The sequence below is a fragment of the Patagioenas fasciata genome, chromosome 24, assembly GCF_037038585.1.
Source record: "Patagioenas fasciata isolate bPatFas1 chromosome 24, bPatFas1.hap1, whole genome shotgun sequence".
NCBI lineage: Eukaryota > Metazoa > Chordata > Aves > Columbiformes > Columbidae > Patagioenas > Patagioenas fasciata.
In genome coordinates this window covers 5,297,939-5,321,405 of record NC_092543.1, presented here as the reverse complement: position 1 = coordinate 5,321,405, position 23,467 = coordinate 5,297,939, and the positions used below count along the sequence as shown (strand labels likewise).

The 23,467-nt window shown below is 44.5% G+C and overlaps 1 long non-coding RNA gene across 2 annotated transcripts; it reads left to right on the top strand.

The window, feature by feature from the left end:
* Nucleotides 1-20,888, top strand: LOC139825551 (uncharacterized). 2 transcript variants are annotated; one of them, XR_011735648.1, is made up of 4 exons: nucleotides 1-2,334; nucleotides 4,545-4,679; nucleotides 7,238-9,619; nucleotides 20,381-20,888. It is a non-coding gene; the product is annotated as an uncharacterized lncRNA (long non-coding RNA). The 2 variants fall into 2 exon arrangements; XR_011735647.1 differs by lacking the exon at nucleotides 20,381-20,888 and having other exon boundaries at nucleotides 7,238-12,038.
* Nucleotides 20,889-23,467: the final 2,579 nt, after the last annotated feature.

Here is a 23,467-nt window from a genome sequence, read left to right as displayed (position 1 = left end):
CTGCTGCTGCGGCTGCTCCTGTCTTTTGAGCAGCTGTGGCGGAGGGACGAGGTGCTGAGGCTTTTTTGTTCGCTTTTTTTCCTCTTAATACTACCAGTTATTCTTGCTCTCCTAGCCAGGAGGGTTGTAAGCCCGCACCAGATGCCTCCCACCTCCATTGTGCTAGTGCGAGATCAGGAAAGGTGGTTTCACTCGGTCGCGGGACTTGTTTATGCGTGGACAGACTCTTGCACAGCCTGTTAGCAATACAAAGCCTCCCCGTCTGGTTAAACTTCAAATTTATGCAATCTAGTCTTGAAACAATGCTGTTTCAATCAGCAAATGTTAACTTATTTCAAACTTCGAAGTGAGGTTTGAGTTTTCATCTCAAGCTCTGTTCTCGGGGTCAGTGGAGTGCCTTGTTGAATGAAGGGAGCTGGAATGCTTCAGCTCAGGATCTTTTTGATAGAAACATTACACCTGTGTTGCATTTGGGTGGCTGGCAGCAAGCACTTTCTAATGTTCTTTACAGATGCTTTATTGTATCATTAGCATTTTCATGCCTTCATTTTGCTGGCAGTAGGCAATGTGAAAAACCCTTCCTCCTAATTATGCCGCTTGGTGACCGCAGAGGTTAAAAGCCTGCTGTGTATTTATTCCTTCAGTGGTGGCATTGCAAAGCAGTTACCCTGCTCTCTGCCTTTGGCACAGGCCCGGGGGTGCAGCTGGGAGTAACTTGAAGTTTTGCCATGGATGGTGCGTGTTGTGCACCTGGCAGCTTGCGTGAGAGCCGTGAGATGTGCTTCGTCTTAACCACAGCTACATTTGCATTGCAAAAGCAAATATGAAATGGCCCATTTGATAGGCCCTCGGAAATGTTTTCAATGAGAGGCATAGCTGAAACTGTTCCACGAGCCTGATTTGATGCGTTTTGGTTTTCATTTCTATCTGTGAAGTGCTGTAAGTATCGTTTGTAATCTGCATTAATGCTACTCTGGTGATACCAGCGATCCAGAGCATCTAGATCAATGATATCACTGTTGATATATTGGGCGAGTAAGAAAAGCAAGCCGTAAGCATGCAGAAGTTCTGAGTTGTGAGCTTTAATTTAAAAGATCTGAAGAAGTTTTAGTTGTCATGATGATTTTCCAAGCCTGTTGTAACTGATGATAACTGTAGATGTGTGGTCTGGAACAATAGCTCAGAGACCTGTGAACCGCTTTGTGTCGGTATGTGCTGTGTCAGATGCCAACAATCCAAACTGGAGTTAGGAACATCGGTGGGCTTGGGGCTCCTTGTGTAAGCAGACAGCAAATCATGGAGCATCCCTTAAAATGGGGAAGAAGTGTGACTAATAAACAAAAGAGGATGCAAGAAATACATGAATTACAGTTGTGGCAGAGCAGAATAATGTGATTTATTGTGCTTGTGTGAGCTACAACCTACAACTGTGATCCTGTCAAACCTGAGAGTTTAATTGGGATGAACTGGGACCCACATGACTCACTGCTGCTAAAACCTTGGGGCACCAGAAGTGGGTTTGTTGGTTCCATATAGAGGGGTGTGCAAATATAGTAATGTGTAAGGAGGTGATCCCTATCTATCCATCGCTGATTTGCGTGACTTTGAGATTCTGGGATGAAAGGTACCCAGAGCATCCCCAAGTAGTTGAGCCTTTCCTTCGGTATTAGACGCCATCATCTCTTTTGTGGTTTTAGTTCTTCCTTGTTTTGACTGGCTGTCACTGCGTGATTTTTGCAAGGCTTGTTTGTTGCTCTTCCCAAGCCGAGTATTTTTCATTATGTCTAAGTAAAAACAAATGGTGGGCTGCATATGGGAATGCAGCTTGAGAAAACTGGAGATCAAAGAAAGGTCTTGACTCAGTGCTGAGCATCCCTGCTGCATTTCCCCTTTCACTGCCTCCCACCATGCTTGTGATTTGAAGCTCACTGCCTTTATTTTTTTGTTTTAACATCTTTGGGTTTTTGTTTTAAAAAAAAAAGGAGAATGTTTTCCCATCTGAAACTTTCTATATTTCTTGTTCATCACTCCTTGGTCTTGCTAATTTTCCGGAAAACTTTAATGGCACTTCACGATGCCAGGAAATCTTCCAACTTGAATGAAGAGTGCAGAGCCCTGGTATCCAGCTCAGCCAAGCAGGAAAGGACTGATCAGAATTGCTCCAGCCCTTGCCAGTTAGAGGTTGCAGTTTTGTGTCCAGAGGGCTCGTCTGCCCTTTTAATGCTGGATCTGAAGGTCACTCGGCCCTGGTCACCTCATCAGCAAGTTCGCCAGTGCTTTCAGCAAAAAGGATGAAGGGAGGAACATGGCTGGGTGTCGCCTCCGCCTGAGCAGGTTTTACAGTTTCAGCTTTTAAGAACTGGTGCATATTTATTTGTCATCAAGAGTATTAATTTTCTTCTCCTGAATGAGGACTTTTTGAGCCACATGCCTTGTTACATATGTACTTTCCCCCCACCACCACTATTATTGAAGAAGGGGATTTTTCCTGGCTTAGACCTGTGGGGGTTTTGGGGGGGATTTTTTGGACAGGGAATGTCAATAGGATGCCTCAGCCTCTGCCCAGAGAAGCCATGGAGAGCAGCTCTGTCGATAGCTAATTCAGAGGTTTGGTTTGCATTATACAGGCTGGCCTGGCTGCGCCTTGAGATGTTTATGTGAGATAACGCTGTATCTTTCCCTCTTTATGTTCTGCTTCTCTTAAATATTTTTCTTGGAGTGAAATGATAAATATTTAAGACAATCAGTTGCCTTTGGAGAGTTCTTCTGAGCTTTATATATTTGTTTTGAGAAGATACTGATGCCATTGCCAAACAGCACTTTAGTCTGTTTACAAAATAATCTGGGACCACAACAAAGAAGTGGGAAAGAAAAAAAGGTGGGGGAAAGGAAGAGTGAGAGACAGTATATTTCTGTTCTGAGAGCTGCTTTGCATTTCTATAGCACCTTTCCTCCCAGATTTCAGGACACATCAGGAGCATTCCTCATGCCTCCTGCCACCCTTTAGAGAATGAGTCTCCTGGATATACATAACCCAGGGAGAAAGGCAAATTCTTTCTGCGTTGTGAGAGCCAGACAGGTCACTATTGTATATTTAGAGAGCTTGTTATATAGGAGTTACATATGAGTTTGGACTGGGCCATCTGGATTATTACTACAGACAGATTATCTGAGTTATCAGACACCTTAGCAAACTAAAGCAGCAAGTGTTTTGCTATCAAGAAAAAAGCATGAGCATAAAAATACAACTAGTTTATTAACTTCAGTTTTAAGATCATCTTAATTTCAGTGGACAGAGCTTGGAATTCAGTTAGGATTGAGATATCGAGTGTGAAATCTTGCCTCTGTTGAAGCCAGTGGGAGCATTGGCATTGACAACGCCAGCCAGGCTTTTTCCCCAAAAGTCGATGTTAGTGATAAGAGCAAGAGTCTTCATCCAAATAACTCCAGTAGTAAATGTGGAATGTTCGAGAGGACTCTGGGGGAGGAGAGGCACAGATTCTGTCCTTACCAATATTCCTACTCATGTTTTCAGAGAATAAGTATGTTTTTTCCTGGCAATGAATATATTGGCTCAGTTTGGCTGATAACTGATCATTCTGTGACATGCATGACATGTTTTGTATTCTGACATCTCGGACTCCTGTTCATCAGAGATGTGAGGAATTTTGATTTCCTACATATTTTATGGCTGGATTTGTTTGTTTTCTAGCAGAACTGATAAACAGGAAGATGGCTCAATAATGTGGTGTCAGGTGCGATGCTGCACGCGTTGTGCGTGGTTAGCACCACATATAAGTGACTCAGAGATCTTATTGAGGGTCAGATATATCTGGGGGGGATGCTTCCTGCTACCCCCAAGGTAACACAACCCCCAAATACCAAAATAAACTTGATAGGGATTCTTTAGTTGGGCACATTTTGTACACATGCACAGCACTGTACATCCAAGTGAGTTCTAGACTGAAAGATATGCATACAGAATCACTGAGATCAGATTTTTAATGAACCATTCATTCAGACTGTTTAGCAGAAAAATTACCATCCTCTGAGGTGGTTTGGCTGAAATAGTCATTGAATACTCAAAATGCTTGCAAACAGCAGTATAAATTTGCAATATTCTGTAGCCTTTATCCAAAGAATTGGACATTTTTTCACCCCTTTGAAATTATTACCGTTCAGCCCGCCCTGCGTAGAGCACTGTGTTTGGTTATACAGGGCAATGAGGAAGATTAGAAGTGGAACTGAATGAATCGATTTTCAAAGCCCTGAACCTCTTAATGTTTGCAAAATAGTGTACACAGTCTCTGGGACTGTGCATATGTAAAGTTCAAGTAGATATAAATACAGGCAGAGCAGAATATAACTTTCTATCCCAGCCTGTCTCTTTGATGGTCAAATCCTCCCAGATGAGTGCGCAGGCTGCTGAATGGAATTCTTCCAGCTATTGCGCTTATTTCGCCTTGCGTGCAAATGTGATGCTGTGCTGGGGATGGAGTAAAATCACTCTTTTGACTGCTCGCTCTTTAATCCCCCCCCTTTAGAGTCTCACAACTGTTCCTGGAGCTATGCTGCCATGAAGCATCTGTGAAATCAAGTGACTCCTTGGGTCAATCACATGGCTGTTTTCTTGGAGAGAGCACATTCCAGGCGAGCGCGTTCCAGCTGCCGTGACCTCGGTGAGAAGGGAACCAGGACTGCGTAGCAACTGCTCACCTGTGCGCGCATTTTCTCTCTTTAGGCCACTTGTGCCCAATTTTCTTCAAGTTCACAGGCTTGCATTTTTATTTTGGTATAATCAGAGACAGATACCCCAGCTGTGGGACGGGTGTTGCACCATCAGTTTTAGTTTTCCAAGTGGTTCTGGGCGCTGGCGTGGGAGGTGAACTGCCCGAGCTTGCTCTGGTAATGAGACCAGAGATTGAGATGAGTTAATAAAGCATGTAAGCAGCGGCCCTGCAACACTGAGGAGACTGAGCGCTTGTTGTGCACTTCTGTGACTTACTAAACACGTGTTTAAGAACTCTGTGTAACAACTTGACACTTAGATATTTTTCCTATGGAGAAATGACCCTGGATTTGGGAAGCTGGTGTGAATTAGAACATGCTAGCGTTATACCCACCCCATGAAGACAGAACAGCCCCTGCCTTGTTTTCAGTGTAGTGCTGCTCCCCATCATCTTTAATGCAAATTACATTGTGTAATAACTTGTATATTTATGACTGTGTGTGGCCAGAGCTGCCTGTTTCTATCAATGTCTCTCCATTGCCTGAAGTGAGTGAACATAGCAGATTGGATCAGGCCTGAGGTCTTGGTACACAAGCTGGACAAGCATCCTGCGAGAAGTGCTCGGTATCTTGCATTTTAAATCTTTTAATCTCTGTTAGAGAGTGGCTTAACCCCTGATACAGGAGCTATAACACCGAGTTGGTGTAATGATTACAACCGTGGGAATTCTTAATATCCAAATATTGGATATGGGTTGGCATAGCATTGGCTGTTGTAACCCTGAGCAGGTAGAATGAAGTCAAGAAGCGATTTAGTTTGGAAAAAGGATAAATTGATGGCTGATTGCTAGATAGGTGCCTGAAAACACCAAGGGAGGGAATCTGGAAGTGGATGGGTGAGATGTGTGAGTTCACAGAAAGGCGGTAAGAACGGTGCACAAGGGATGCAGTGAGTTCAACAGCAGACGTGAGGTTCTGCTCCAGCTTTGTGTGCCTATGGGGCACAGCAATAAAGGGGCGAGTAAAGTCCTCTTGTAGCAAATGTCTGCAGGAGCCGAGCTGATGCTGGGCTCACCCTGTGGACCAGCAGATTAACTTAATTGTTGCAGACTTGCTCTGCAGCCAGCAAAGGCCACTCTGGCCCTTGGGTCTAAAATCCCAGATAAGGGGAGGCAGCATCCTATGGAGAGCCTGATCGCTTCTGGGGCTGCGGGAGCAGGGACAAGCTGGAGGAAAAAAACAGTGGAAGGAAGGGAGAGGTTGAGGGTGGCTTCAGGCAACGATTAGGAAAGAGAAAGTGTGTGAAATAAGCAGGGAATTTAGCTAAAAGGTTCCTTGGCTGATTGATTTAACTTACACTGGAGAGAAACTGGCCTTAGGTCAAGTCTGCAATGCTTTTATGTGATTGCTCTCCCTCTGAGCATCCTGGAATGGCACTTGGGCCAAGCATTTTAACAAGAAAGGCATAAGAAATGTCCCTGCAAAGGACAGTTCTCAAATATACGCTTTTCATGCCAGTTCAGAGGCTGTAGGTCTGTTTTACCCACTGGGCTCCTCTCTCAGCAGGTGCGTTGGAAATGCATCTCCTTGCATCTGGAAATTTGTTTGAAAACGTTGCATTGCGAGTTGTGGCACTTTTTTGGGGCTCTCTTATGAAATGGAAACTCTCCTTGGAGCAGAGCCGTGTGCTATCAGCTCCTTGAAAATGCAAGTTGATTAAGTATGTAGGTCAGAATAAAGAAAGCGCATCCCAGTTTATTTCATAGATGAGAGTTTTGTTGCCTGATGTTAAATGACTGGAGCTGCTGATGATTTTTTTAAGGTAATATAATAATAGCCTTGTTCTCAGCTCAGGGATTAAACAGGGTCATCAGGTTTTGCTACCCAGAGGGTGAGTGCAGGTTTTTCAGTGGTGTTAATATATAGAAATACCTGTGAGGCAATCGGGCTACGTGTGAGGATTGCCGTGATACACAAATAGCCAATGAGGAGCAAAGTCTTCAGAGTAGAATCCACCTCTGTCCATATATGAGCTAAACATAAACACACATGCATCTCAAACCAAAAATTAAGCCAGGAATCCTACAGGCAATTGTTGCCCTCAAGTCTTCCTTATGGCTCTATTTCTCTTCTCATCTTCTAGTCCCCGAAGAATGGGACAGGGAGCTGCTCCTGTCTGTCCTCAGCCTGTTTGGTGCTGATCGTCCCCCTGGGTGCTTTGCTGCTGGCTGGAGCAGCCTCGCACAATGCTGAGCAGTTTTGCTTCCGAAATTAAAGGAGTGCCTGGATCTGGCTAAATCATTCCTCATTATCTCGGCGGGCAGCTGGATTTGCAGTGCACATTCATTATATTGTGTATCTTCTGGGGATAGCTTTTTTTTAATCATCAGATTCCATGACTTAGCATCATAATTAGCTATTAGACATATATACACCAGTCAAGAGCTACTTTTGCTCTTTTTTATTTTAAGCCTGCTTACACTAAGAGTCTTTCTTTTCTCATTTATAGGGGAGTTTTGCATGGTTCTTCTGACAGGTGCAAGATACGAGACCTGTAATTAATCCCCTGAATGTGCAGCGCAAGCAGGAATGGCTCTTGGACAGATTGAAGCTCTTCAGTCGCTGCGAGGTATCTGACAAGACCGCGAACACCGTTAGTTAGAGTGGTGGGCTTTGTGATATCAATGCAAAAAGAGACTCCCTCGGATGCTGCAAAATTTGGTCGTCTTGTTTTGCCACCAAAGTGTTAAAAGCGGTGGAAAGCACAGAGTGAGGATGGTTGTCCTTTTAAATCAAGTTCTTCTTTTATGTAACGCTGCTTGGTTTATTGCACAGGAAATATCTTTGTTTCTTAGCTCTGTAGCTACTGTAGTACCTGCCATTTATTGCAATTTACTTCAGAGGCTGTTTTTCTGAGTGCCTTGTGTTCTTGGATCAGATACAACACCCTTTGATTCCTGTTGTGCTTTTGTCTTTGCTTGGCTCTAAACACGTTGTTCCCTGAACTGGGCCCGGGTTCTCCTCTCCCATGCCGCAGCCTCACAAACTGAGACTCGCTCCGAATTTCTCTGTGCTGCCGCTTTTGGTTCCTCTGCACCAGCTGCTCTTTCCTTGGTTTTATGGCACCTCTCGCACCAGCATCTCAGCCTCCAAACAGAACCAAACGCTGGGTTAATAAGAGTCTTGAATTAGCGCGCTTCCAGCAACGCGTGGGTCCTGGGCAGAGGGGCTGTGTTCCAGTTTAAACGCCCACAGAGCTCCCATGTTAGGTGCTCGACGTCCCATTAGGAATTATTTATTTCAAACTGTATTTAGCCTGACGATATTCCGTGTCGCTGCTCTGTTAATATTGCCGAGAGAGGAGAAAAATTGTTAACCCTGTTTGTAAATGGCCAAAGCCACATAGACCGGCTGTAGTGGAGCAGGGCCTGTAATCCCTAATTCTAAACTCTCTATTAAAACCTTAATCCTTGGGCTATCCTTCTGCTTCAGCCAGAGTTCGGCATGGATGGTGTATAATTTGTCTGAAGTGATGCACCTGCCACTATTTATTTTCCTTGCGTCCCTGTGTCAAAGTTGCTTTTTTCTTTCCTTTTTAAATTTTTTTTTAATTGCCCTTTTGTTAAATTTATTTCCTGGAGTGATTAAAAATGGAGCTGCTTGCATTTCGTAGGCCTCTGCCATAGTCTTGTGGGGCAAACACTTCAAGAAATTCCATGTAGACTAACAGCGTCGTGGGACTGATAAAGGTTGACGCCTGGACTGGTTAAAGGGAAGAATTGCAGCATGTGGTTTCCAGCATTCACTGCATGGCGAGAACAAAAACATCTCCTGATTTGCCTGAGGATCTTAATACTTTTTGAAAAATGTAGTGGAAATACAGCTATTTCACAGAGAATATAGACAGAAAAGAACAGCAGGATAGGGGGATGTGGAAGTAGGTCAGATGCATTGCAGACCAAAAAAAATCATTATTATGATTAGGAGAGATTAAGGAAGGCAAGAGCGAACAGCATCAAAGGAATCCAATTTGTCAAGCCATTTAAACAAGAGCATTCCTTGCAAGACAACTTTTCCGTATGGTACACCAATTTGGAGCAAAATGAGGAGAATGTCCCGTGCTATGTGTTTAATTTAATATCTGCTCTTCTGTATATTAATCCATGAATTCTTGAAGAGACCTTTTTTAAATTGGCATGAGGAACAAATGGTACAAAAGCTCTTCCCCGCCCTTCCTTGCTCGAGTTCTTTTAGATTTTTCATTCTTAAAGCCATAATTATCCAGTTAGGTCTCTAGGTAAAGAAGGCACCCAGGGTAATAGCAGTGCTTGCTGACAGCAGTCACTCAATCACTTCTGCAGCACGTTAGGTGCTTTACATGCAATAAAGAGGTTCTCATCTCCAGGATTTCGCATAAAAGGCAATATATAAATGTGAAGCTGTTTCACGGGAGGACATGAAGACACTTTGCGATGACAAGTAGATTCTTTTGCTTTTCTCAACTTTTGGGCAACTGTAAGTCTGGGAGGTCTGACCAGCATGCTGGGACTTACTCAGTCTCCTTTTCTCCCCTTTTTCTTTCTAATTTTGATCAGCTGCTTTGTCCCACGTGCCATAACAGCAAGGAAATTGATTTTGATTTGGATGAGGCTTGCTTGCTTCGTTTGCATCCAGGCAGGAATGAATACTGAAAGCTTGAGCTCAGTAAAACAGAAACACATTCTTCTCCAGCACATTTTTATTGATGTACTGAACAATGGACCTAAGTGGTGAACACAGGCAATGATTTGCAAGAGACACACATCCTTTTGTAAGACAGACCCCATGCTGCAGGAATTCGGTTATGACCTGAGAATCTTGAGCCTGTTTGTGCACAGCATCTTTTGTTGAGGTAAATAGCTGCATTTTCTTTGACTTCACACCAAGCAGAGTGTTCCTTATATATTTTTAACACTGGTTTGGGTCTTCCAGACAGAAACCACAACCCCTGAGCTGTTTGAGCTCTGCCATGTCAAATGTTTCTTAGCAGGAGCAAGCTGCGTGATCAATTTAAACGAGATGTGGATGTCTCTTTAACAGTGGGTTGATACTGGACGAACATCTTTCTGCACAGCCGAATGCCAGGGGCTGCGGGCTGGTTTGCAGCCTAAACCAAGCCCTGCAGAACTGCTGACCTGAGCCGAAGCCTGTAGAAGGTTTGGCGTTTTAGAAGCTTTTAATTAACAGTACGTTTTATGCTGCTCGTTAGTTTCCTTTGCAGGAGGAATCGGTGTATGAAGCATGCCAATACCTTAAAGTCGTGGCTACCCGTCCGGCTGAAGTTCCAGCTGGTGCGTTCTCAGCCCTTCCAAGCCGAGATGTCCGGACTTTTCTGCTGCCCTTGCAGCAATCCAGACTTGGGTGAATGTTTGTATTGCTGACTGGCTGTCACATTGTGCCCCCGACAATGTCGCCTTTCAGGTCCAAGCACTGCTAGAACTCACTCTGCTCTTTGTGCAGCACACGGCAGCGCTGTGATGGAAATAACCTGGCTCTCCTTTGTTTAGGCAGCAGAGCGAGCGTGTGGGGAAAATCTCACCCCCAATCTTGTTTTGGACCTTTTCCGAGGATTGGCTTAAACGTTGAAGCAAGATACTTATCTTTCTGTTTTGATGAAACTCCAGATCTTGATGGTTTTATGCACGTTCAACACTTGCTACCACAGCTTTGACTGGTTTCACTTGGTCTAGAGTTTCTGAGTTCAGTGCAACTATGCTAAATTATACCTGGTAACATTTAAGTGCCTTATTGCTGTGTGGGTTTTGCCTAACAATGCAAGGTAACTCAATATCAACGGTCTTCTATTGCTGTGGTCCAGCACCCTGTGAAAATCTTTCAAGCACTGCTTTAGATTATCCTTGTGGTGTTGGATATTGATCCGGTCTGATGGTATATGCGATTGAAAAGAGAGAAAGAGCAGCAAAGTGGAAAGCACAGCTGCTTCTTATAAACTAGCACCCTAGAAATGCACTTCAATGATGTAGTGGAAAGGAAGAAGGAAAAATTAGGCTTTAATTGTCTGAATAGTTAGACTTTGTTCCTAAATGTGCTACTGACTCCTGTGGCATCCTGCAAGTCCTTTCAACCACCGCGTGCTTAAGATTTCCCATTTATAAAAACCACTGGCAATGGTTTAAGTCTTAATTAATGTTGATGAAGAACATTGCTTTGCTTTGAGAGCTGCTGGAAGAACTTGCAAGTCTTGCCGTTATTATTGTTGTTCCATCTTTAAGCTGTCAGATTATATAAATCCAGGCAGATGCCTTAAAGCATTGTGTGCAGAGCAAAGCTCTCTAAAGGAACAAATTCCCTTTCCTTTGTCTTGGAGTAAAATGTTATAATTGTATGGGAAGATAGAACAGCTATTATTGAAAAGGAGGTATGAAAGGGTTGGAAAAAAGCTAAGGCAGCACTAGAAGAATAGGAGATGGGGGATAGCTCTTCCTCCAGACTGATAATGAAACGTGAACTGTCCCCAAATTGGCCTCTTCGGAGTGTTTAATAAACACTTTGACATGAAGGGGCCTTTATGGCTGTGAGACAATGTTGTTTGCTTAATGCCCTGGGCTCTGGAATGCAAATGTCATACCCAGGAGCCTGAGATAATAGCATTTTACATGCGTGTTGATGTGATTTATTTTTTAACCTGAAAATCTCAAAGGTATTTTAAAGGCATCACCTAGACACCCAAAATGATTTGCTTTCCTCATCGCAGCTTTGCCTAAACTTGGTGCTTGGAAGTTGAAAACCTTGACTTTGGGAACTGTAGATCAAGGCTTCTATGGGGATTCCACAGGGTACTTTTAACTGAACGCGAATGTGATGAACAGAATTATCCTGGTGGTTAACATAGCTATAAAAGAGAAGCATTAAAGTGTGTTGTCCAGAAATCCTGTAACATTGATAAATGACCTGTTCACATTCTCCCTTCCTGAACCCATCTCCAGAGCCTAATACAGAACTTTTTAGGATCTGTCTAAGGCTGCTGCTGTTTGTTGCATTGCTCTGCGAAACGCTGGGACGTTATCTGCTGCATTTTGATGAAATTACTGGAGCCGGAATCAGTGGTAGTGCAATTATTCCTTATATAGATGCTTTAATTACAGCAGTGAGATGTTACGGGGTTAATTAATTGTTGCTTATTAAGTGCTTTGAGACTCCTGAATGAAAGATGCTACATATGTGCAAGGGATGATTTTTAGTTATTAACAGCAATGCTCCCAGCTGTTTGCAGGGTAAAAACGATTTAGTTTCTTTGTGAAATGTTAAGTTTGCAGTCTGGTTGGACCCACGGCCTATTTCAGGTTGCAAGTGATGCACAGTGCCAAATGTGGCTGGTGGGAACACGTCCATTGGCTTCGTTGGAACAGAAAAGAGCAGGAAAGGCAGCAGGTTCTAGAAACGGGAGGAGGGGATTGCATGGGAGGAGGTTCCTCAGCTTTCAGTAAAATCAGTAGGAAATGGAAGAGCTCGCAGGAATATTGTGGTTTAGGCTCTAATTTCATAATCTTTAAGCTGTGGTTATTATTCAATAACATCAATCTGCATGTGTGCAGCGATTGTGGTTCCATTACCTTGAGAGCAACCTTCTCCTTTTTAGGCTTTTTCCCCAACATTTTCCCTGTCAGCCGCAGCCGTAGGCTCGCCTGTGGGCACGGGCAGTGGGTCTGTGTTGAAAACCAGGCTGCCTAGGTTCTGGTATTTACCCTGGCACTCGGGAAGCAGTGCCGTGTCTAGAGAGATATTCCATCAGTTCTCAGAATGTAATAACTCAGCGTGTCAAAATATGAACTGTTCAATTACTGGAATTCCTTTACTCATTTTGGAGAGATCTCTGTTCCCTTTTCTGCTTCTGGACATGCCCATTCTTTCTTGTCTTGAGGAAGAAACATATTTACTGATGGGAGAGGAAGAAGGTGTTTGCCTTGCTGGAGAGGTGTGGGACTGCCATGGCTGTATTTCCAGAAAATGAAGATAATTGTAAGCCGACATCACTTTCTGAAGGTACAAGAACTAGGTGTGTATGGGTCCCGAGGAGGATTTAGCAGGTCTGATCAGATAAACTGCCCTGAGGAAGGTCCGTTGCCGTTTCTCTCTGTGTGCACAGCAGCTGGTACCGCAAGGCTACGGCTGGGAATCCTGGATGCTTCTGCAAAACAGATGATGATCATAAAAATATCCCGCACCTCATTAAGCAAGTCAAGGAAAACTCCAACAAGGATGCAGATCTACAGTAATTATTGGCAAGGAAGCTGGGATTTCTGACTTCAAAAGCAGGTCTGAAGAGTTAGGGCAAATCCCAGTGAAAAGCCTGCATACCTTGGGCTGTCCTGGAGTATGAAATATGGCCAGTGCTGTGGCAGACAGAGACAAGTACATTTGTCTTGGTTACTGCTACAGCCCAGAAATGCACCATTTCCTGTGCTGTAATTGTTTTGACTCAGAAGAATTATTCTCCTCTCTGTGTTCTGGCTTTCTGGGAGTCTGATCGCCAAGGTATGCTGCTCGGCAGAGGGAGAATGGCTCCCTGCCCATCCTTGTGGGTGAAAAACTATTTTATTAAATCTTTCTGGACAGTGCCTTTCAATTTCTATTGCTCTGGGGATCTGGAATCTGAGCCAGTCAGTAAAACAGGCCTTTTGCTCTTGGAGGTGCCAGAAGCGATCTGCCTGTCTGCTGAGTGGAAATGATACCGTCCCGGCCAAGCTTTGTGTTCCAGGATTCAGCCCACGCCACTGATTTTATATATATATATAATTTTCCCCATTGTGGTGGTGTTTAGAGGCACAGCAATCCTGCTGGGTAGATGCTGGGGGGGGGAGCATGTGAGAAACCAAGAGAGCACGCATCGTCAAAAGGCAGAAATAAGACAAAAATAAGAGACACAAAAGACAGAATGGCAAATTGTTTTTCTATGGATGAGTTATCACGTAGCAACTTAAAAAAATTGCGGTATCTGGTTTACTATTTTATCCACGAAACTCCTCTTTCTCTTCATATTCAGCTGCTGTTCATGGGATTGACGTGATGGTAAAACCATCTGCAATACTGTTAGCAGTCTCGGTGTAAAAGAGATCCTTTAACAAGGTGTTGGGGTCGGCTGTTGTCCTCAGGCAGCCCCCCCGCCACTCTCTTTATTTTTGCTGCTTAGTCAGCAGGTTCTAAAACAGATTCAAAGCAAGGATGAAAGCAACCAGCTCTAAAAACGCTGATTTCTCCAAGTGCTGCACCCAGGGACAGGCGCAGCACCAACACCTCCCTAACAGCAGACTTCAATTCGCTTTGAAGCGTAAACGTGTAAAAGGGAAAATAATTGACCAACAAGCTCAGAATAAAGAATACCTTTTTCACCTAAAGCCGGCGGCGTACAGAACAAAGAGGAAAAAAGGCAAAACCAGTCTTCTTTTCCTTTCCTGAATATATATTTTTTTAGAAAAGCTTGGATAAATCAGCCTGGTATATTAACCTCTCATGGGTGATGGAGGCAGTGTCATCTGCAGCCTGCTTCTCGTGTCTCCCTCTTTTAAACAGCACTCTCCCTTCGCTCATAGGTGATATTGTGGAGGGCGGGTTTTTGGGTTGGGTTTTTTGGTATTTGCCTCTGTTTTGCCAGCTGGCTGAGGCACCGGGTCGTTCCGATTTTGCCCTCCCTTTTGCAGGGTCCAGGCTGTCTGTGAAGGGCTAAGTGATATGTAAAGAATACTCACTCATCTCTCTTGCCTTCGCAGTGAGCTTGTCTGTGCTGCATCCCAGCTGAACAGGATGAAAGGATCCGTGTTCAGTGCACAACACCCACAGCTCAAGCCAGAAAAAGAGCCCAGGAAAAAAACAAACAGCACAACCCTCCTGCTTTGAAATTCCCTGATGTTGCTTGCTTACTTTCACAGCTTCTTCAAGGACCAAAGCTTTTAAAATCTTTGAGAAGACATTAATAGCAGCTGATTCATCCAATAACGTTTCTTTAAACTGGTTTCATGTTTTCCACACAGAATCTTGGGGCTCAGCATTCTTCTTGCTTCACAACCGGTGAAACAGAGACACAGAAAGGGCAGCTGACATATTCAAGATCACATAATGAATCCTGAGAGTCTCAAGAACTACAAGATGAGGTCCTGATTTTCAGCTAATGGATAGAATCCTAAATTCACAGTATTTCCCAGAACTGTCCTGCTGTGGGAAGTCCAGCCTATACGACTTTATTTAGCAGTCTTTGATTTTTCCTTTTTTTCCCAAGGAAGATGAATGCTGGAGATCCCGTGGACCTTTTGGGGTTGTAAGAGTAAAGGCTTGTCTCACTGCCTCCCTTCTGTTTGACCGTGACCTGTGAAGAGCTCTGGAGCACCAAGAGAGGACGTGAGACCGTGACACATGGCTTAGGGTGCTATAAACCAGCCCTTGCTCTGGGCCTCTGAAAAACTGCAGAGACTGTCAGGAACACAGAGAGGGGTGGTCTGCAAGTAAGAAAAGAGGGGGCTGAAATGGTGGGAGAGAACGAGAAGGGAAGACAGCAAGAATTTGTGAGCACACGAGGTTCAAAGACATTCCTTGGCTTCTTCTGCCTCCTGTGCCGGCTTGGCCAGAGCTGGGGCAGCGAGGACCTCACTTAATCCACATTTCCCTTTCCTCTTGCACTGGGAATGGAAGAGTTGTGTGTGACCCTGCTCTCCCCCTCTTTCCCTCTCCATTTCCTTTCCCAGCAGCTCTCTCTGGGATCCGCAGCCATCTGGCTGTTTATTGCAGCGTGAGCTGAACTCTTAGATGGATCCTTTGGAATTTGGTCCTGGTTTAACGATTTCTCTCTCGCTCCTTTGCATTTTCTATACGTCTCATTTGTGCCCCTGGAGCCACTATTACATGAGTGCACTCTGGCCTTTTGTATCCCATGTATTTTCATGTTTCCTCTTCTCCCCAGAGCTCCTCCACATTCCTGTTTGGTTTCTATTATTTTTATTCAATTTTTTCTCACGTTTCTCCGCTTCCTGTTAGCACAGGGAGCACCGTCCCGCTCTGAAAGGGTTGACTGAGCGTAGGCATCAGCCTCCCTCCTGCTCTAATCCCATCCGTCCTGGGTCAGGACACCGACCCCAGGGGCATTGCTGGAGGCGGAAAGGGAAGATGCAAACGATTCCAGAGGAAGTTCAGCCTTGAAGTTCAGAATAATGAGCAAAAATCCTTAGCCTCTGTCGCTTTATGCGATGAGTAAAATGCACAGTACAGTTTGCTTAATTCCTTCACTTCCAGGAACAAGCAAAGATGCTGGTAAAGAGATAGGGAAACAAAAAGGAGCAGCTTCCATTAAAAAACTATCCTATATTGGTAAGAGAGCATGAGGTACTGAGATTATGATGATACAGTGTGTCCTGGCTACTTTCATACTTCTTTTTCCTTCCAGGATATCTCATAAGATAATGTTAACCACACAGCTGCTGCAAATAGATTTTTTGGTGGACTTCTCATGAAAGAACAGATTGATGCTGTGGAATGAAATCCTCATTTGTGTCTGGTGGTGAGATAAACGAGGAATATTAGAGCTCTATTGTTCTAGGCTCTTTGACTATTTAAGATTCTTTTCCTTTTTATTTCAGTCCTCTTGCTATACCAGTGAACTTCCCATAGCTGTTTGCTTGTGCTGGGCGCCGTGGGAGCAGGACTGAAGATAAAGCTGATGCTTCTTGTACCATCCCAAGTGTAGTATGTGAGGGATGGTGTGCTGGGATCCGTGCCGAGGAGGCTGAATGGCCACTGACAGCTTCACAGTGGCAAAGGATGTGGACCCAGAATAATTAGACAACTGTGTCTCATTGCAGCTCATGACAGCTTCCAGATGCTGCTGTAAGTGATTCCAGATGTGTTCTTCAGGACCTCTGGTTGTCGAGAGCATCCGTGCACGGGGAGGGTGAGCTACATCCTCTTCCAGGGATGCATGTGGCATCTCTGTCTTTCCATTTTACACTCGTGTGGTGGGGATGAGATCAGCAGCATTCAGAGGTACACGCAAAGGACAAAGCCTTTCACGTGTCCCTCCAGTAACTGTGTCCTTTCCAGAGCTCACAGATGTGCACAGCTGTGCACTTGACCAGGGCACAAAGGGTTGTCTCTGTTGCCTGTAAAACCATATTTTTCCTTATGCGCTATCACTTCAGGGCCTGCTGTCTCCCACGGTGGAAGAGGGAGCCGTGCAGACCCAAAGGAACCATCCAGATTATCTTGTCTGAGGGCACGGGGCAGGGAATTTCTCTTGGTTATTCTCATGTCTGGCCTGATACCTCCCCCTGCTGTTCCTTCCAGCTCCATCCCAGCTCTTGTTCATTCCTGCTGGCTATTTCATAGTGGTTCAGCTATAGAAACCCCAAATTGGGAGCAAGAAACCTCTTCGGGCACTGACTGCAAGCGTTTCTCTCAGTTTCCCCATCTTTAGGAAAATGCAATGTCTCCATCTCCCTCCCGGAGCTGGGTTTTAAGAGATTGCTTTGCTAAGCTTTGCACATTTGATTTGTTTTCAAAATGATGGTTTATGCACTCAGTCCCAGCGTCATTAAAAGCCTTCTTTTGTCCTTCCCAGTGTGAACACTTCCAGGCTGAGATTGGTTTATATTTTAGTGTTTTTAAAGTAACAAATACATTTATATAATTATGGGAAAATACAGGAAGGAAAAAGAGTAACAGAAGAAGTGATTTTCATGCTTATTCAAGCCACTTCACTGTACTATGCAAACCATCTGGTATGAAACAGGCGGGCAGTTTTACCTAACTATATTCTCTCTGACTTCTGCACAGGAGCTGGCAGGGCAGGAAAAGTGTTCTGTTGTCTGTGGGGGTGCCCCAGAGAAACTAAATTACATTAGATTGTAAAATCTTGGTGAAAGGGACAGGTTTTTAATTGCACAGTGATTCAGCATCCAGCACAAGGGGTGCTCATCCAGCTGGGTGCCATCTTACTGAAAGTAACTTGCTTTCCAAAATAAAAATAGCTGTAATAGCAATGAGAGTGGGAAAGATGGACAAATGCGAGGTAGAAGGAGGCACGCAGTGATGATTTCGCCCATCATGGTAGGGAAGTTCAGCCTGAATTCTTCAGCAAAGCCCAGGGACGTGTTTGTCTTATTTTCCCAGGTTTCCTTGTCTTGCAGTGATGCTCTCGACTCATGTTGCAGAAGCAAGAGGTTGTGCTTGTGTGCTGGCTCTGCTCAGGAGCGTTGCCATCTGCTGGTCTTCTCTCAGACAGGCAAATTGCAAGCCTGGATTTAGCTGGGCAGCTCGGCTCACCCGTCCCGGCTGGCACATGAGCTGCTGGCAACCCCAGCAGGGCTGAAGCACCCTTGCTGACTCCAGGCTGGACATTATCAGCTGGACAGGGAAAAATGTAATGAAATATTATAACAAGGGCAAATGCAGAGTATTGCATCTGGGCAGGAACAACCCCAGGTTCCAGTATAAGCTGGGGAATGATCCATTAGAGAGCAGCGTAGGGGAAAGGGAGCTGGGGGTCCTGGGGACAGCAGGGTGACCATGAGCCAGCACTGGGCCCTTGTGGCCAGGAAGCCAATGGGACCTGGGGTGGGTTAGAAGGGGGTGGTCAGTAGGTCAGAGAGGTTCTCCTGCCCCTCTGCTCTGCCCTGGGGAGACCACACCTGGAATATTGTGTCCAGTTGTGGCCCCTCAGCTCCAGAAGGACAGGGAACTGCTGGAGAGAGTCCAGCGCAGCCACCAAGATGCTGAAGGGAGTGGAGCATCTCCCGTGTGAGGAAAGGCTGAGGGAGCTGGGGCTCTGGAGCTGGAGAAGAGGAGCTCAGCAGATGGGTGAATTCTCTGTGTCATCGAATGAAGGCTTTATGGATGCTTTCCTAAAGATGCTGTTTCACCCCAAAATTACCAGCCAGAGCAGTTCAAGGACATCTGCATTGCGCCATCTGGATAACTTTATGGTTCGTGCTTTAACTCTATCAATGCATTGCTATTGTTTAGTAGGGAGGGTGACTTGAATAATGGGAAGAGAAGGCTGGGCTGGCATTCAGATTATGTGGGTTATACTGCAGAAAGTGGATGGTATGCAGCCTTGCCTATATACATTTGTTTAGAAACACAGTTACACTGCTGTTACAGGAGAGTGCAGTTTCACAGTAAATTGGCTGTAATGGTTTAGGTTTTTTAGCTGCAAATGTGCTGCTACAAACTGTCCCCTTCCACACAAACTGTAAATCACACTGTGCCCATCCACAGTTTTACAGCGGTTTTAGGAAACTTGTTCCTCAATGGAAATCAAAGAGAGCTGAGGAGCTCCCTGTGGACTGAGTTGAAGACTTTTAGACTCTGAGACACATGGATGTGATTCATGAGCCTATTCATATCTGTGATGAAGAACTATCCAGGAATATGGATATGCAAGATACTCTTGATATTCCTTATAGTATAAGGCTGGTAGTGACTTAGGAGCAGAAGAAAGGAGAGACCTAGAAAAGGTTTCTAAATCAAGCGTGAAAAACTCATCCCAGGCTCATTCCCTTGTATTCTTTCCCCCTATTTTATATGGCAAGCAACAAAGTCTGTATCTAACACAGTTACTGTGAGCCTTTTGCACCTTCAGAGTTTCAATAACTTCCTTGAGCAGAAGGATGCAGATGGTGGCTATGATTTTATTTGGTCCAGCTGGTGAACCTGTCCTTGGCTTGTCAGGAGACAAGAGAAAATGCTCCATTTCGACGAGTAGAGATCCTGCAGGGAAGGACCATGACACGAGACATCTGGTTGCATTTGGAGCACAGCCCTGAAAATCTCTCTTGTTTCCCTAGACAAATCTCATCCCTTGTCTTTGCCTCCAATTCTCCACATTTAAAGAAAATGATAGTGCATGATCTGTGGATGCTGGGAGAGTGGATCCACTTGTACTTGTAGGGCACTCAGATCCTGCAGTACCATGCTCAAAGAAAAGTCAACCACTAAAGAAAGTGATGAATAGCACAGGCCAATATAAACCATTTCTTGGATGTGGTACAAGACACTTTTAATGACTCATGGTCTCGTGCAGTGTAAAATAACACCATATTTTCTGATAGAACAATAGTTCTATATTGCGTCATGCGTCAAGTGCTCACAGACTTATGCACAAGAAAGGCGGTTTTATGTTTTATGCACGTATGCTCTGCAGCTTTCTGCTCCCCCCACTTCATAAAGACTTAAGGGAGGTTTATTCCAACTTTGCAGCAAAGCCAGTGTTTCTTCCTGAAGATTAGTAATTAGATCCTGTGGCAGCACTTGGATATTTTGATGATGGGTCCTTTAAAAGCATCTTAGATTAGATAGTCAGATAGGAATGCATGATAATAAACCGAGCAGACGGGGCCGTGTGCTGAGTTACTCGTTATCACTTCAGTCCATTTTGAATTGTGCGAACATGCCGACACTAAAAAGGGAAAAAAGCAAGGTGGGCTTCTTAAAAATAATACTATTTTATTTTTTTCTCTCTGTAATTTATTATACGTTGGTGTAGAAGGAATACATCATTTTATCCTTGCCTGTCTTTTACTGGTTTTCTTAAAAAGAAATACAACTTGGAATACTCTGAAAGTCTAAATTACTACTGTTTCTTTTTAATGGGCCCTGTGTGAAACACCAGCTCTGGCGGCAGAGAGCGGGGCTGTGCTTCGGTTGGAGCTCTGCTGCCTGCAGACACAGCAGTGGGCACTTCCCGGGGGGAACCTGATCCCAGCAAGGCACCGCGGGACGCCATTCGCAGTTATGATTAGAAATGTCCCAGGAATGCGAGTGCGCAGCCCCCCAGGCAGCGCCAGCGCGGGCTCGGGCTCGCTCAGAAGTGGCCAGATGGAATGGTCCTTTTTTCCCAGTGATTTTGATTCGATAAGGTCGTCTTTTCCACACGTTCATCGGTAACAGCTCATTCTCAGTCTGGCCAGAGGACCTGGGAGAGGAGGAACATCTGACTCGAAGCTTTTCTGTGGGATCGTCTCGGGTCTTACTGCCGACACCACCCAGTAACTTTTCAGCCTCCGCATTTCCACTCCCATCTATTTCCAGGCTCTGGCAACTAAAGAATCTCTACAAGAAGCTTTCTCTTGCTATGTAGTATATGTAAAGCTTTGAGATCATTGTACAAGACATAACACTAATAATACCAGTACTACGATTACATTAACCAACACGTTACTGTCTGAGTGTAACTCTTTTGTCAGTTATTTCCAGATAGGCTTTATTTTGTTTTCTCCCCAACATGCAAGTGTTGTGATTTGTCCGACATGGTTAGCTTTGAGTTGCATTCACAAGGAGCCTTAACTCAGCCTTGTATTAATTTTTTACATATATATGTGTGTATATATATTTTTTTGATAATTTTTTAAGAAAGAACTTGCAACTGCAAATGTTGCCAGAAGGGGGAAGCGTAGCTCCATCTCCCAACAGCTGCTCTGGCACAACTGGCAGGCATGTACTTATTAAAAGCTTTGGATTCAGTTACTTCTTTCCCTCCTTCTCTTGAGGCAGCTGCTGGAAAGAACTCTTGGTAACATTCAGAGTGGATTAATATTCTATTAGATCAGTTTTACCAAAATCCCATGATCTAAAAATCACATCAGGTCTGAAGGAACTTTTAAGTCCTCATTTAAAATCATGATGTTTCTATTATTACAGATGCTGCTTGAAAGAAGCATCTTGTGCTTTATTTCGTTCTGTCTTTCGGTGATTCGATTTCTCAGCAGTCAGAGTTTACCTGACAGAGATGTGATGATGTTTCCAGTAACATAACTGAGGACACTGGTACTTTTAGAAGATTGTCAGCACTACAAATCTTACCCTGAATTATTGAGCCAGCCACGCTTTAGACCTTAACACTGTTGGCGGCCTGAAGGGACAACTGGGTGAGGCCACATTTCAGAGGCATTGATCAAGATGCAGCCCCACACATAAGGCTGCTGCTTTTCGGTTGTACATGCAATTCTGCAGAGAGCTGCTTAAGCAGAGAACAGCAACAAAAAAGGTAGGGGTGTGTTGCAATTTTCCTGGGGTCACAGGGCTGCCAAGTGGCAGAGCCAGGAATTGCAGCTGCCTCCTAAACCAGAGTTGTTTGGAGATGGCACCGTGCCTTTCCAGGGCACAGCAATGATCATTTATTAATTGTTCAATTTAGCAACAGATCCAGTATCTGGCTCTCCCATTTTTTACTTCTCCATCCCCTCCCTTCAACCCGATTCTCAAACCACAACAGATTTTTTACCTCTCTTTGGGGAAGAGAAGTCTGCAGAGAGACTCACAGCCTTAAATGTAATGGAAACATTTGCTAATGAATGAGCCCTCGTTATACACGTTACAAGGAAACACTTAATTGACAGTGACCACCGGATAACAGGGTTTAATTAATAAATCTATGTGGCGTCATATACACCACAGGAAGGGATTACAGGGGTTAATGTGTCTGTCTGTTGGACTTTTATGGAAGAGTTGTGTTGCCTGTCTTTTAATGCGAATAACCCGTGTGTCTGTGACCCGGCGCTTGCAAAGAGAGCGTCACTTGGGCTGGAGAACACAGCAGCCCTGTCTGAGTGCTTGGACGGGGCTTGGATGGCATCTGAGGCCGAAGCACACCAAAGGAACATTTGTTTTCTGGCCTCTTTAGCCGCTGTCTGGGTTTCTATGGCGCTATCTATTCCAACTGCACACAGCACCCACACCACAAACAGGATCTTAAACTTATCATTTTAATGACCGGTTCATTAGTGCCTCGGACAAATACTTGCAAGCTTTAGCAGCAGGGTGTGCAGTAAGGGGATTCTCAGCTGATGGATTTTGGTAGCTCTATGGAAACATTAGTGAAGCTGCACTGACCCACCACCACCTACCACTCAGACAGGCTCTGGAGATGCCACTGAAGTCTGTCACACAGGACAGATTACTCTGATCTATGAGCTGCTCTTGGAGTTTGCAGTGTAGTGTGGAAAGGTCAGAAAGAGTCCAGGACTCCTCATCAGTCTGTCTTTTGATAACATTGCCATCCTTTTCTATTCGCATGTATTTTGACCAGTTATAAGCACTCATTTTAGGGCTCAGAGTTTGTTTGTAAAGCACAAGGGGGTAACGGTCACAAATACCACCAGCCCGGGAACACTCCACCTTTCCCCATGCTGCAGATTGCTCGGGTGCTGGTCACCAAAGCCTTCAAAAATCCCCCGCAGAGGAGACATAAAGCAGTAGCTGACAACACGTACATTTGCCCAAAAGACCTATATCTCCAAATATAAGTTGGCTAAGCCCTGCGGAAGCAAACAGAACCAGCATATCCGCTGTCACTGATGTGTACAAAGTGACAACTGGGCACTGGGTGAACTAAACTGTTCTCTGCTTGAAGTAGCGTCTCGGATCAAGAGAGCTCTTTGGGAGGTGGAAGAGTTGTGTATAGTCCTGTACGCAGGAGCATCGTGTAGCAACGTGGCCATACCAGTTCTGCTTAAAACAATTTGGAACGGAAAACTATTTAATCTGCTCTTTGACTTTCCCAGCAATCATTTGTGGCGTACCAGTACATCTTAAGTCACTGTACTTTGCCTGATTGAGGTTGTGCCTTTAATATATATTAAAAAAAAAATCACACTGGAAGTTTATAAGAGCAACTTTTCACAAGGATACTCAGAGCAGGTCCTTATTATTAACCAGGTACTTAACCTTATTTAACCAAGAGAACCGTTGGATCATGGAG